Source organism: Ambystoma mexicanum, chromosome 6p (genome assembly GCF_040938575.1).
Source record: "Ambystoma mexicanum isolate Mex_15411 chromosome 6p, UKY_AmexF1_1, whole genome shotgun sequence".
Classification (NCBI taxonomy): Eukaryota; Metazoa; Chordata; class Amphibia; order Caudata; family Ambystomatidae; genus Ambystoma; species Ambystoma mexicanum.
The window spans coordinates 1,326,083,235-1,326,091,353 of NC_090935.1; the positions used below are offsets into that span (position 1 = coordinate 1,326,083,235).

The window sequence follows — 8,119 nt, forward strand, 5'->3', positions numbered from 1 at the left end:
CAACAAAAAAATAAATGGATTATGGGTTACCTGTATTGTGCGCCTCTGCGCCTAACAGCCGCTTAACAGTCAGACTCCGGACTTTACCCTGCAGGGCTTAACGCCGCAAGGGTACACTGTGAGTGCTTTTGTGGTCGTCGGATGTCACGTGACCGATCACGTGAGCGGCCCGAAGCTCCGCCTCCTCCAGGAAGCGAGCGGCCGTGCGGGTGGCGCGAGTTCAGCAAGCTCCCAGCGCTGACCCACAACTAGGCACCCAACAGTGAGTATATTCTTTGGATGAACTGTAGCAGTAGCAGTGGCAGTGGCGATACCTCTCCCTGTCATCATAAATTCAATCTAGGTGAGGTCAAGGTTTGTGTTTACTCCCAAATTATGGAATTTCCAACAATGGCCCACACCATACAGATACCATCTTGCCTGTCTTTATTTTAAGAAGCAGCATAAGATCATTAGTTACCACATGAGTGTGTATGGTGACTCAACACGTCTTCATTGTGTTTAAAGGTGCTTCTAGTACCTTGACATTTTGCAAAGGGTTGTTTGATTAAAGGGTAATTCTAATGAAGAAAAGAAAATGAAACAAATCTGTGTACAAGAAAAAAAAAGGAAAAACGGCTATTCCATGTTTGCTGATAATCCCACCGCGTGCCGGTCAGAAAAGCATCCATTTCCAAGCACTCTGCCTTACTCATAGAGCCCTTCAGGGTGACGGAGTGGAATTCATCAAAGGACATTTCACTCCATTCCAACCAACCAAAGAGAACCAGTAATGGCAGATTGCTAGACACCATGGGCCTCATTCTGAGTATGGAGGTAGTCATGGCGCTATTTGCGCCATGACTACCTCCAATACCGGTACCGAGTCCGACCTGGTTCAATGGGGACTTACCGGTCCATTCCGACCTTGGAGGGACCGGTAAGTCCCCACTGAAAAAACCATTCCCCATTCCCATTTCAGCCCCCATAGGGCTCAATGGGAATGGGGAAGTAGCTCATAACGGTACCGCAATTTGCGGTACCGTTATTAGCTCTAAAGTACCTTAACGGGTCCCGTCCTTAACACCTAGTCAAACCAGGCGTTAAGGAAGGGACCCGCTAAGGGAACTCGGAATAGGGTGCAAAGGGATTACCGGCACCGGTGTCCTTACCGGTGCCGCTAATCCCTTTGCGCCCAACTCGCAATGAGGCCCCATGTGAGAAGCTATCTCTAACATTACTCCGGAAATCCCTCCCAAAGGGGATCTGCACAATTCCAGATCGGCAGACTTTCAGGAAAACCTTGAGGAACTGGCTTTTTAACATGCCTAGCTAATAATAATTTGTTTTTTATATAGCGCTTTACTCTAAAACGCTTTACATAGGACATATTTACATACATTATTATTATTACCCAATCGAAAGTGGAAACCAGTCATGTAACCACCCAGCAATCTGCATGGATGCACTAGACGTGCAATTTAGTGAGGCCTAATGGGTTGCTCACTAAACCTTGTCACTAGCATCTAACTGCCATGCTATTATGCAAGTCTATGCAAAAAGGACGAGCATACTCGTCCTTGTCAATTAAGGGGTTAACTCCTATGCTTAAATTCATTATTTGCATGCAAATTACTGCTCACACACGTCACTCTAATATCCCTCTCATCAGACGTCATACAGCACCAAACTACATCTCTACTACCAACGAACACGCCACACCCCCTTGCCAATGCATCATGCCACCATGAGCACTCTGGACTCCCTCTAGAAATAAACGTATCTAGGTGCACGGGGCAACCAGTCTACCCACATCAACACAACAGCAAAGTGGTCTTGCATCTTCTTGCTCCTTCCTCCATACCAACCCATGCCCCTCTGTGTTTGATGCACCAGAGCACCCAGAGACCAGGCAAGCGGTGGCAGTGCTTGGTATTAACATTACATAAAACATAGCACAACATAAAACAAAATACAGGAAAACATAATAGAAAGTAATCAAGCATAACATATTCAAATGAACGAAACATGAGTGATGTCGCCTACAGCGCAAGTGGAGTACATAGGAGGCATTGCAGATAACAGAGGCCGTTCATGTTTAGGGGGTCTTTATGATGAGGTGTGCATGTCTGATGGACCGTTTTAGCAGTTGATGACGGACTGATATGGAGAGATGGGGTAAAGCCATAACTTTGAAGTACAGTAAGGGCGTGGAGCACGAAAACACAAGTAATACACGTTTACTTTATAATAAAAATGTGTGTGATGTTATCTAATGGGGTAGGCTGGGGCCAGGCATTGGGTGGTGCTGAGTGGATAGACGGGCGCCCCCTTTGGTGGTTTACAGGTGTAGCTTAAGTCTGGCTAAAGACAAAGAAGAACAACATTTAGCATGGAGGGAAGGAATGATGAATGACACCCAGGGAAGAAGAAATTACAGCATGAGAGAGAATGAAGGGCAGTGCAAGGGGGTGGGGCAAGCTCTGTGGAGGGAGGGATAAGGAATACATGGCAACACAAGTGGAGAATGAAAAAATCCAACCGATGAAAATGAGGCCAGCAATAGTAAGCAGGAGCATTGTACGAAATGTGAAGGAAGGGGTGACAGTGCAAATGGGGGGAGGGGAGGCTAGAAAGTGACAGCGCAAATGGGGGAGAAGGAGCAACAGCAGAAGGTGGAAGGAGCGACTGCACACAGAGTGTGAAGGAGTGACAGTGCAAGGGGGAAGGAGTGACAGAACACTGTGGGAAAGATCACCAGCGCAAGGGGCGAAGAGGAGTGACAGTGCATGAGGGAAGGAGTGACAATGCAAGGGAGTAGGGAGCGACAGAGCAAGCGGGTAAGGAGTGACAGTGTGGGCGAAGGAGCGACACTTTAAGGTGGAGGAGCAATAGCGCAAGGGGGAAGGAGCAACAGCACAGGGGGAGGAGTGACAGCACAATGAGGGAAGGAGCTACAACACAATGGGGAAGGAGCAACAGCACAATGGGGGAAGGAGTGACAGCATATGGGGAAGAAACGGCAGCACAAGGGGGATGAGCAAAAGCACAATGGGGTAGAAGCGACAGCGAACTTCGGAAGGAGAGACAGCGCACAGGTAAAGGAGCACCAGCACACAGGGTAAGGTGAGACTCGAAAAAAGGGACGGAGTGACAGCGCAAAAGGGACAGAGTGACAGAGCAACGGGTGAGGAGGTACAGCTCAAAGGGGAAGAGGGACAGTGCAAAGCGGAAGAGGGACAGTGCAAAGGGGGAAGAGGGTCAGCACAAAGGGGGAGGAGAGGGGCATATGGGACAGCATGAAGGGGCAAAGGAGAAACGGCACAAGTGGGGATCCTGGTCGTAGTTGTCCTACATTGTGTTTTTCCTCTCAATGGGGCTAATTTTCTTCCTGGTGCAGATGTGCTCAAAAGAAATCTGACATTTATTGATAGTCATAGATGAACACATTCTGATACCAATTTTCCCCACGTCTCATGTAATTGCACAAAGCAGTAGGACAAAGGGCATTTCCACCCATTTCAATGTCAATCCCAAATCCGGAAATGGGATGTGCTTGGAAATGCACAAAAATCATGTTTTGATTGGTATCAGGGGAATGCACACTTCAAATCCAGGTCAGTAATGACACTGTGATGCTATTTTCAATTTCTATCCCTGGAACAGAGATAGAAATTCTTGAATGATGTACACAACACACTCAGAGCACAAATGTTTTTTCCAGCAATGAAAACATAAGGCAGATATGAAAACCCTGGGATCTGAGCATTGCATTGCATTACAAGCATTACTTTTTGTAGAGATGCAGTACAGCTGACAACATACAGAGGTCCTCTCAGATTTCCTATGAGGCCCTCTGTATGTTGTCAGTTGTACTTCACCTCCCCATAAAACAATGATTGCATTAGCATTATAAGCATTGATTTTTGGAGAGGTGCAGTACCGCTGACAACATCCAGAGGTCCTCTCAGAACCCTTATGAGGATCTCTGTATGTTGTCATTGGCACTGCACCTCTGCAGAAAATAATGCTTGTATTGTAACAGTACCCAGAAAGGGAAAGCTACCTGGAGCCCAATGTGGCCAGGAAAGGGGCCCAAATATAGCCCAACTCCCTCTGACTCCGAAAAGAAAGATCACTATGCGGCCCCAGCTTTGAAATTGGCACAACATGTTACAGTACTCCTGATTGGAAGAAAATACATTAAACAAGCCATTATTGGATTATGTTCGAGCAAGGTACAAAGAAATAACATTTAGTGCTTTGGCAGATTATGCCACATCATTTCCAGTTGTCATGGCAACCATAAAATCGATTTCCTGGCCCCCTTTTTCTCTATCTCTCTTCTCTGTTGCAATGGTGTTGGTGACATTTGGTGACATTTTTTTTGCCTTTTGGTGGCTCTGCCACCAAAAGGCAAAAAAAAACAAAAAAAGAAGGTAAGTGAAACGCCAACTAGTGACTGACTACTATTTCTATCTACGGAGCACACCACGGTTCTATGTGTTTTTAACGAACAATTTTCATAGTTTGGTTTACTGCGTTTTTACTTGCAGCAAAATGAGGGGATTCACTTTCCCTATCCACCCCCCCATATCCCATATGGCCACACCCAAACCACCCCACCACCTTTGATTGGCAAAAATGAGGTAAAAGTGTGGTTAATATTCTGCCGGAATTTTCTGCAGTAAAAAAGTTGGGACGCCGCACAACATACTAGAACTGGCACACATATGTAAACCGGAGATACCACCCACTTGGCCCAAACCCACAGAGCAGAATAAGCGCATAAAGGCATGTTGTTGTATGACAGAAAAATATGAAGTAGAGCTGTCATGGCAGCGCATAGATGGGAGTAAAGGACATGTGGGTGATTCCAAGGCTTGTGGATCTGGGGCCAAATTACAGGAACTGTGCACCAGTGCAAATGCAATTATTCATGATATTAGCACTAGGACAACGTTTGCTCTAGTGCAAAAAACATTGGGGCCCCACTAGAAAATGGTTCCACTATGCAAAGTGCAATTTTGCATGGTATTAGCACAAGAGCAAACACTGCCCCACAGCAAAAAATATATACTTTCAATGCATTTTTGCAAAAGGGCAAAGTTTGCCCTAGTGCTAATACCAATTCGTATTAGCACTAGGGCAAACTGTGCCCAGGTGCAAAAACGCGTTAAGATATTTTTGCTCAAGGGCAAACCTTTATCCAAGTACAATACCCTGCAGAATTGTAATGATGCAAGGTTTTTTAATATGGCCCAAATGTATTTTTTTTTCCCACTGGAGCAAACTTTGCTAATACTGTGCTAATAGCGTGCAAAATGGTGCTTAAACTGGTGCAAAGTTTCTGTAAAGTGCAACACCCAGTGACAGGATAGAAAATCACTGACGGAAAGGCACCCCAAGGTATAAAGTCAAGTCGTTATTGAATAGGCGATGTAACGACAGGAGAGAACAGGGGAACAGTAGAGTAGCAGCAGTAACTGGAAAGAAAGGCAACATACAGGCTATTCCCCCACAGTAAGGGGCAGCTCCCAGGAGACAGGTAAAGAGATGCCAGGGCCACAGGCATATTTCAAAGCGGGCAGAATCCAAGTGCACAGAAAGATGTAGGGAGGTTTGATTGAGGGTTGTCATTAGGTTGTGTTTTTGTTTTTCACACTCATTCTGTATATTGAATTCTTAACCCCTTAAGTGCCAGGCTATTATGTAAGTCTATGCAAAAAGGACGAGCATACCTGTCCTTGGCACTGTGTTTTGTATACAGTGTAAAAGTGTCCTAGTAAGACGGAACACATGCAGACTGTTTTTATTTTCTGATTTGCAATAAAAGGACACCTTAAAATATAAAAAAGAATAAGTGTGCCCCATTTACTTGTTTAAAGGATATCAATGATGCCAATGAATCCAACAATTCCACCTTAAATATTAGCTAAGTGGCGCATACTGACTCCCAGACCTGCAGAATATCCATTCACCTCTGTCACTGGTGCCTCGATTTATTGACTATTTGTTGGGGTGCGGCAAACACATACACGAGTATTTTAAAAATAGCACCGAGTTTGCCTTAAATGACCACGAGTATTGGCACACAGTGTTTGTAAATGAGAAAACTGATGGCAGTTAATCATTGTCAGTAGTTACGTTGCATCTTTGCTTTAAACATTTTTTTTACCTCTGGTTCATTCGGGTTCGCACATCAATGACCAGAACTCATTGGACATTTTTCCAGGCACATGTCATTGGCAATGTTTCCAGGATAGACCCTCATCCGGTAAAACCCTATGACCAGTAACACATGGTACAGTAATTACTACCTCACTGCAAGCAAGCAAAAGACAGGTTGAGCGTTCCTTTCCTCACAGCAGGGGCTTTCAGCGCAAACTAACAAGTGACACTTCTCGGGGTGCTTCATCTCGGCTGTAAGCCCGGAGAAAGTGGGTTTACTCACCTGAACAGCATCTATTCTACATCACACGTGTGTAGATAGGGCTCCCGTAAAGCGCTACCTATAAGAAAATTGAAATCCGAAGTGAAAACATAAAAACCAACTAATGTCCAGCTGTGTATTAGTGACGAATGGGATTTTCTTTAAAGAACACAAGTCCAATATTTGTTTTAGTCTTTTAACATGGTCACCAATGTGTGGCAACTTCAGAGCTTGTTTGGTGACTTATTTGTAATACCTAATTTGTGACTGGGACCGGAGGCAGGGGACGGGTGGTTGGGGGTACCCCTTCTACTACTCCTATGACATAGATGCCCAGCACTGTCATATGGTTTGCATCTTTTGCCATATGATGCCCAGATATGTGTGAGAGTGTAGAATATTATTCTGCGATCTAGTGTATGGAAATGGTATGATTATCTTGGTTTTCTGATTGCAAAATATGTCAATGGTGTGAGAATCTGGGGATTTGGTCGGAAAAACTAGCAATGGTGCATTTGGTCCCAAGACCTGGTAGTATTTCAAGAACCTGGGTTTAAGGGTGGATGTAAAGTAGCCTTGTATACTTCAATTCTGCCATTTTGGCAGCGTCGTTGAGTGTGGCCCTACAAGAAAAGAGGACGGATCACTTCTCAGCCTTTTGGCTAAGATCAAGTTTAGTATCAGTTCTATCAGTTTAATATCTGATACCTCTTCTATCTAGGGACCATAGCTTAAATAGATTTTTGGAACAGGAAGATGGAATGGGATCTTGCTCTGTCCACTCCACGCATCAACCTTGTATTGCATTACCTCCAGAACTGGTGCACATAAAAAAAAGAAAAAAAAAAAGAAAAGAGGACAGTAAGGGTTATTAATTGGCTAGAGTGGGATAAAGGTAAAGGCAGACCCCGCTTCCCCTCCTTATACATGTCCATTGCCCAAACGTCTTTCTATGTTAACTCATTTATATGTCTGATCACCTAATGTTTGTTCTCACTTTATACTCTACCACACTAATAGTGATTTGCATCTATTGCCCTGAAGAAGCCAAAAAGTGGAACACATGTTGGCAAAATGACATAGGCTACTACCCATGGCATCCATGTCTTATTAATGAGCTCACCTTAAATAAAATAAAAACTCTGCAATAACTCCAACATTGAGACGACCTGGAAATAAGACTGCCTCACTCCTGCACTACCCTGTGTAAGTGTTGAGATCCCAAGGTGGTGTTGGGATGGACACTTGCAGTGCTTTCACCACTGGTAGTGTATACCTTGTCTTCTTATTCATACAAGTGGAATTCTACAGAGTTGTAGGCTAGGCAACTATCCTGGAAGGTGTATTCTTTGACATATCACTTGGTGCATTGTATTAAGTTGATCATGTGACTTTCATGTCTTTTCCATTTATTGAAATAACAAGTTTGTGTTGCCTTGCATATCTCATTGAGGATGTCTTTGCATCTTTGAAGTAATTGTAAATGGCCAAACAATATGACGTCAGGTGCCAAGCCACCAATATCAACATGCATGGATTGAAGAGTTATGTGTTGGTGCTGATGTGTTAGCAGGTTTGGGATTGAAAGCACTTTTAGAGTTGGTTCCACTGCTATGCGCAGTAAGTGGGTACAATACTTGCCACCCACAAATTGGTGTCGTGAGGGTCATGCTTTTTTGTTGCAGTTGTGCATGATGCTGTGGATTA

General features: G+C 44.4%; 1 non-coding gene across 1 annotated transcript; it reads left to right on the forward strand.

Moving 5' to 3' along the window:
* The first annotated feature begins 7,054 nt into the window (after window positions 1–7,054).
* LOC138512807 (U2 spliceosomal RNA) lies at window positions 7,055–7,244 on the forward strand. The gene has a single exon (XR_011281527.1). It is a non-coding gene; the product is annotated as a U2 spliceosomal RNA (small nuclear RNA).
* The last annotated feature ends 875 nt before the right edge of the window (window positions 7,245–8,119 follow it).